The sequence below is a fragment of the Mobula birostris genome, chromosome 13 (genome assembly GCF_030028105.1).
Source record: "Mobula birostris isolate sMobBir1 chromosome 13, sMobBir1.hap1, whole genome shotgun sequence".
NCBI classification, from domain to species: Eukaryota; Metazoa; Chordata; class Chondrichthyes; order Myliobatiformes; family Myliobatidae; genus Mobula; species Mobula birostris.
Window position 1 is genome coordinate 27,084,844 of NC_092382.1, and position 7,626 is coordinate 27,092,469.

The 7,626-nt window shown below is 34.3% G+C and overlaps 1 pseudogene; it reads left to right on the forward strand.

The window, feature by feature from the left end:
* Positions 1-1,934, forward strand: part of LOC140207859 (uncharacterized) — a 126,860-nt pseudogene extending 124,926 nt beyond the window's left edge.
* Positions 1,935-7,626: the final 5,692 nt, after the last annotated feature.

Consider the following 7,626-nt stretch of genomic DNA (forward strand, 5'->3'; position numbering starts at 1 on the left):
TCCCAGAATGCAATTCTCAAATAGCCTGAGCACTTTCCTCCTGGGAAATAGGTTGATCCAATTGCCTACAATCATCTAATGAAAGATTTGGGATATTTAATTGATCTAAAAATTATTCATTGCAATATTATCATTAACAGAGTCAGAACTATACAATTTAGAATAAAATTCCCTAAAAGTGTCATTAATTTCAAGGTGGTCAGTTGTCATGTCCCCATTAATTTTATGTATTTCTTTAATTTGCCGATTGGCTGAAAATGGCTTCAATTGATTAGCCAGTAGCTTACCAGTTTTATCTTCGTAAATATAAAGTTGACTGAGAGAAGGCGGTGGCGTGACGAAGCGCACAGCGGCCACTCCAGTGATGAATATTGTTATTTGTCAAGTAGGATGCTGTGCACAATACTGATTTGACGGAGACAGATGTGAGAAGCACGGAGGAACATCTGGTGAAACTTCTGAAATGCCTGTTTTGCTGCCGCTGCTACTGTGCGATCCAGAATCTCCGCAGGGGAAGGCCCCGAATCCTTGGCTTTGCCTGTTGCTTGGCGGCCGGGACCAGGGTCAAAGCACTCAGCAGAGATGGTGCTGGATGTCGGAGGGCTGGTCGGAGGCTCGACCTTTTCGGATGGACTCAGAGTCGGCTGTGGTCGGGTGCTTCCAGGGTGCTACATCGGCAAGTTTGCGGCGCTGGAAGTTCATGGCAGGGAGAGTTTCTTCCTTCTACCGTCTGTGTGAAATGATGGGGCTATCGGGACTTTGAGACTTTTTTTTTTACCGTGCCCATGGTCTGCTCTTTATCAAATACAGTATTGTTTTGCAGGGTTGTAACTATGTTATAATTATGTGGTTTTTGTCAGTTTTAGTCTTGGTCTGTCTTGTGTTTCCGTAATATACTGGAGGAACATTGTATCATTTCTTAATGCATGCATTACTAAATGACAAACGAGGACTGAGTGTCCTCATAATCTAATCTTATCTTTTAAAAGTTGGCTTTCAATTGGATACATTAAAAGATCATATTTAGTTTTAGTTTCAGTACGTCTCTTATATGTTTCAGGATCAGGAACTGAAGCATATTTATGGTCCAGTTGCTTTAACTGATTGGCTAATTCATTTCTTTCTTTGTTAGCTTTTTTAATGATGTTTGTGATATAAGAAATAATTTGACCCCAGATGTATGCTTTAAAAGTATTCCATATGATAAGGCTAGATGTCTTTTCCAACATATTTTCTTCAACAATAAAGAGTAATTTGATTCTCCATAAATGTTTAAAAAATCTTCATCGGATAACAGAGTTAAATTAAATCGCCAAAATCTACTCATGGGGATAGGAACAGGAAGCTTTAAAAAATAGAATTACAGGAGAGTGGTCAGAGATAGCAATCTCTTTATATTCAACCGATTGAACTAACAGAATCATTTGACTACCAATAAAAAAGTCAATCCCAGTATAAGTATGATGGACATGAGAGAAAAAAAAGAATACTCCCTGTCCGTCAGATGAAGAAATCGCCAAGCATCAACTCTACCACATATGGTTAGAAAAGATTGGATAAACAAAGCTGATTTATTAAGTGTGGCTGGTTTAATAGATGAGCGATCTAATACTGGATCTAACCAGCAGTTAAAATTTCCTCCCATCACAAGGGAGTACGTACACAAATCTGGCAAAAATGAAAATAGACTTTCAAAAAATCATAGATCATCTACATTGGGGGCATAAACATTAGCAAAAACAATCAATTTACTGTCTGAACTCCGATACAATAACAAATCGACCATTAGGGTCCGAAACAACTTTATGCTGAATAAAGGAAATTGTATTGCCTACAAAAATCGAAACTCCACATGATTTTGCATTAAACGAAGAGTGGAATTGCATATCCTTCCACCGAGTAAAAAAAACGTAAGCTATCACAGCTGCGTATGTGTGTTTCTTGTAAAAAAAAAAGGTGCTTTTAATTTTTGAATATAAGCAAACACTTTGTTCCTTTTGGTGGGGTGATTCAGCCCTTTCACATTCAAATTAAATAGGTTACTATTTCAAACCATTTTAAATACTAATCAACATGTAACTAAAAATATCTGGCCATAACTTATTAAAACTAGAAAGCAAACCATAAAGTAAGATATTCAAACAAACAATCATATATATTTTTTTTCTCTTTTTCAATCTTTATTAGTATCATAATAATAAACATACCACAGTATTGATACAAATTTATTGGGAATACAGCATTGTAATTTTCATAGTTAAATATAAGCCCAGTTGACACATGAGTATTAAGTCTCCCTATCATACATGATACAGATGAACAATATAAAACAAAAAAATCTATATAAAAAAATCATGAAAAAGAAAAACAAAACAAAAATATATCCCGGAAAAAAAAACTAACATAAACAATGTTAATCAACTAAACTAAAAAAAGGCACGGGCTGTTTTGTAACATTGTTAAAAAAAGGGAACCATTAGTGTTGTTGACTCCGTTCCTCTCACCATGTATTACAAAGAAATAAAATAAGTTTGGAAAAGGTCAAGTTACATCATATGAAAATGTTTAATAAATGGCCTCCAAGTCTTCTTCGAATTTAATAGAGGGATCATAAACAACACTTCTAATTTTTTTTTTCAAATTTAAACACAACATAGTTTGAGAAAATCAATGAAATGTGGTGGGAGGATTAATCTCTTTCCAATTCAGCAAAATGGATCTTCTAGCCATTAATGTAAGAAATACAATCATCCGACGAGCTGAAGGGGTTAAATGACTTGATTCTATCATTGGTAACCCAAAAATGGCAGTAATAGAGTGAGGTTGTAGGTCAATATTCAAAACAGTTGAGATAATATCAAAAATATATTTCCAATATTTTTTTCAACAAAGGACATGACCAAAACATTTGAGTTAGAGAAGCTATCTCAGAGTGACATCTATCACAGATAGAATTTATATGAGAATAATAACGAGATAATTTATCCCTAGACATATGAGCCCTATCTACTACTTTAAACTGTATCAACGCATGTTTCGCACATATAGATGAATTAACTAATTGAAGATGTTTTTCCCATTTTTCAATTGGTACAATAATCTTAAGTTCCCTTTCCCAATCACTCTGATTTTTATTAGACATATTTTCATAATTATATCATAAATAATTGCTATTACACCATTCTGAAGAGGCTTTAAATCTAATTTTGTTTTTCCAAAATATCCATTGATTATACAAACGTTTGTAAATTCGGGAAGGTAGGAAAAACAGTATTTTAGAAAAATTTCTAACTTGTAAATATCTAAAAAAGTGAGATCTAGGCAAATTATATTTATTAGTTGTTCAAAAGACGTGAAACAATTATCTGAAAATAAATCACAAAATCGTACTCTACTTTTAATTTTCCAAGCCAAATATTCTTAATCTATAGTAGTGGGTTGAAAAAAGAAATTAGATACAATAGGACTTGCTAAAGTAAATTGATTCAACCCAAAAAGAATTCCAAATTGAAACCATATATGTCAAGTATATTTAACTATTGGGTTATCCATTTGTTTATACAATTTAGAAAGAGTAAAGGGAAGCGAAGACCCTAAAATAGAACCCAATGAAAACCCTTGTAAAGAATTACATTCAAGATTCACCCAACGTGGACTTGAAGTTGCGTCCAACTCTCATAACCAAAAATTTAAATATCAAATGTTAATTGCCCAATAGTAAAATCTAAAATTCAGCAAAGCTAAACCTCACCTCCTTTTTAGATTTCTGTAAATGTCCTTTGCCTAACCTAGGATTTTTGTTCTGCCATATATATGAGGAGATTTTGGAATCAACATTATCAAAAAATAATTTTGGAATGAAAATTGGCACCACTTGAAATACGTATAAAAACTTAGGCAAAATAATCATCTTGATAACATTGATCTGACCGATCAATGATAAAGACATTGGTGACCATTTAGTAAACAAAAGTTTAATCTGATCGATTAAAGGTAGAAAAATTAGCTTTAAATAAATCTTTATGCTTTTTCGTAATTTTAACCCCTAAATATATAAAAGAGTCAGTAACCAATTTAAATGGTAAACATCCATCAATAGAAACCTGCATATTTAAGGGAAATAGTTCATTCTTATTAAGCTTAAATTTGTAACCAGAAAAATTACTAAACTGAGCCAACAAGAATAAAGTAACAGGAATAGATTTTCCAGGATTAGAGATACATAATAACAAATCATCTGCATATAATGATAACTCCTGCATTTCATTTCCATGGGTAATACCAAAAATGTTAGGTGAGTCTGGGATGGCAATTGCTAAAGGTTCAAGGGCAATATCAAATAATAATGAACATCCCTGCCTAGTACCCCGAGATAAACAAAAAAAGGAAGATCTTTGATTGTTACTACAAACAGAAGCTACAGGGGAATGATATATCAATTTAATCCAAGATATAAATATCGGACTAAAATTACATTTCTCAAACACAGTAACTAAATATGGCCATTCAACTCCGTCGAAAGCCTTCTCAGCAGCTAATGAAATAATACATTCCAGAGTGTTAAATGAAGGAGTATAAGCAATATTCATTAACCTCCTAATATTAAGAAAATGAATAATGATTTTGAATAAATCCTGTTTGGTCCACAGAGATAATTTGAGGTAGTACCTTTTCTAACCTAGTCACTAATATTTTAGAAAAAAAATTGGAGTCTACATTCAAAAGCGATATCGGTCTGTATGATGCACAATCAGTAGGATCTTTATTCTTTTTAAGAATTAAAGAAATAGAAGCTTCATAAAATGATTGTGGTAATTTACCTAATCTGATTGCTTCTTTAAATATTCTAGATGACCAAGGAGAGAGAATAGAGGAAAAAAAACTTTAAAAATTCCACTGTAAAACCATCAGGACCAGGTATTTTGCCAGAATTCATTGTTATTTCTTCATCTGTCATCGGAGTTTCTAATGTTGAACATTCTTTGTGTGATAATTTTGGAAAGTTCAATTTCCTTAAAATATCATGCATAGTGTTAGAGTCATGAGGAAAATCAGAATTGTATAAAGAAATATAAAATTCTTCAAAAGTTTTGTTTATCTCGTCATGATCAACTGTCAAAGTGTCATCATGTTTACGAATCTGGATAATTTGACATTTAACTGAAGTAGTTTTCAATTGATTAGCTAATAATTTACCCAATTTATCACTATGAATATAGAACTTATTTCTAGTTTTCATTAATTGATTTTCAATTGAGGATGTTAATAATAAGTTATGTTCCATTTGAAGTTCGACTCTCTGTTTGTAGAGCTCCTTACTAGGAGCAATAGAATATTTCTTATCAATTTCTTTAATTTTATCAACCAACAAAAATGTTTCATTCTTAATATGTTTGTTTAAACCAACAGAAAAAGAAATAATCTGTCCGCAGATATAAGCTTTAAAAGCATCCCAAACTGTGCCTTTGGAAATTTCTTCCGTAATGTTAGTTGGAAAAAAAGAAATCAATCTGTTCCTTCATAAATTTAACAAAGTACAGGTCTTGAAGCAAATTGGAATTAAATCACCATTGCCTATTAGTACAAGTGGTATCCATTAACTTGATAGAAAGTTTCACTGGAGCATGATCTGAAATGGCGATAATGTCATATTTGCAGTCGATTACAGATGGAATTAGACGAGTCAATAAAAAAGTAATCAATTCGAGAATAAGAATGATAAACATGTGAGAAGAATGAAAACTCTTTGTCCTTAGGGCGCAGGAATCTCAAACAATTATATATTCAACCCAACACAGCTCCCAGAGAGAAATAGGCCCTACGCCCTCCCCCATCCAAAGCGAGAAAGCTGACCAATAGACAGTCAGTGAGCTAAGAACTAAGTACCGGCCCCAAAAAAATCCTGTTGACAGAAAAAACTCCAGTCTTGCAAGGTCATTATGTCCCTATCAATACACAACATAAAAAGCAAAAGAACTCAGTATTCGAAAATATGAAAAGGTCACTTTAAACAAATCCAAAAAAGCTGTATTAAAATAAAGCATCAAAAAGGGATAAAATAAAGTAGTATCAAAAAAAACAAAAGACAATATATGAACAGCCAAATGTAAGCTTAATGAAACCTTATTTTAAATTCATATTAACAGAAGAAAAAACTTGATCAAATAAGAAGTATAACAGTTTTAGACTTCATCCTTCAGAAAATCTTTTGCATCTTCAACTGACTTTATTCTTTTTCACAATCCGTTCTTCAAAACAATACTCAGATGAGCGGGGAACCGAAGGGATGGTTTATATCCTTCATTATAAAATTCCAACATAACTTCTTTATATTTCATGCAATCAGTCAAAATTTCAGGTGAATAGTCTTCCACAAATCTAACCATGTAACTTTGGAAATCAATCATTCCTTGTCGCCGGGTATGGCAAATTAAAAGGCCCTTAATATGAAACTCCTGAAAGGTTAGTCCGACCGATCTGGGTTTCGCCGCTGAGGACAACGGCTTCAAAGTCGGAGAGCGAAAAGCTCGATTGAGCTTCGGCTCAGAAGTGAATAAAGCTGGGAAAATCTGCTTCAGAAAGTTTGCAAAGACTTCGAACGGTCAGCGCCTTCAACTGATTCTTCAAGACCCAGGATTTGCAAGTTATTTCTCCTGTTCCTGTTTTCGAGACTGATGATCCTTTTCAGCATTTTATCACTGGATAAAGATAACTCTTTGCAGAGTTTAATTGTATCTTCAATGTCCTCTTCAAGTGTCATTAGCTTCGCAGTATTCTCCTGAATTTGGTTCTCATGCTCAAATAAAGTTTGTTGAATTGTATCCAATTTGCTGTTAAGCCATTGAAACTCCTCAGAGAATTCCTATTTCTGCGATTTAAGGAAGTCACTGATTGAATCCAAAGTGACTGGGGATTCATCTTCTGTTTCTCTTTCTTTTGCAAATGCTCTGGTTCTTTTCCCAGCCATAGTAAAGCAGTATTGAAGTATTATAATAAGGTTTCAAAAAAAAAGACTGGTAGGAGACAATTAAGTAAACAGGGTAGGAGCAATCGAAAAGCGACCAACAGGGCTCTGACTGCTTCTTATATCTAACATATGCTTCCTTCTTCCGCTTGACGAGTTGCCTCACGTGTTTTGTCAGCCACGGTTCCCTTTTCCTACCATTTTTTCCTTACATCAGTGGGACAAACCTATCCTGAACCCAGCAAAAGTGGTTCCTAAACTTCCTCCACATTACTCCTGTGCTTGCACCTTTGAACACCTGTTTCCAATTTACTCTCGCTAGTTCCTGCCTCATCCATTCATAGTTAGCCCTTCCCCAGTTAAGCACTTTCCCATTTTGTCTGTTTTTATCCTTTTCCATAGCTATGCTGAAGCTAAGGGAGTTGTGGTCACTCTCACCAAAATGCTCCCCCACCAAGATGTCTGCCACCTGACCAGGTTCATTACCGAGAACTAGATCCAGAATGGCCTGTCCTCTCATCGGCCAGTCCACATACTGTGTCAGGAATCCTTCTTGAACACACCTGACAAATTCAGCCCCATCTATCCCCCTTGCAGTCAAGAGGTGCCAGTCAATATGAGGGAAGTTGAAATCACCCATAACTACAACCCTGTATTTCCTG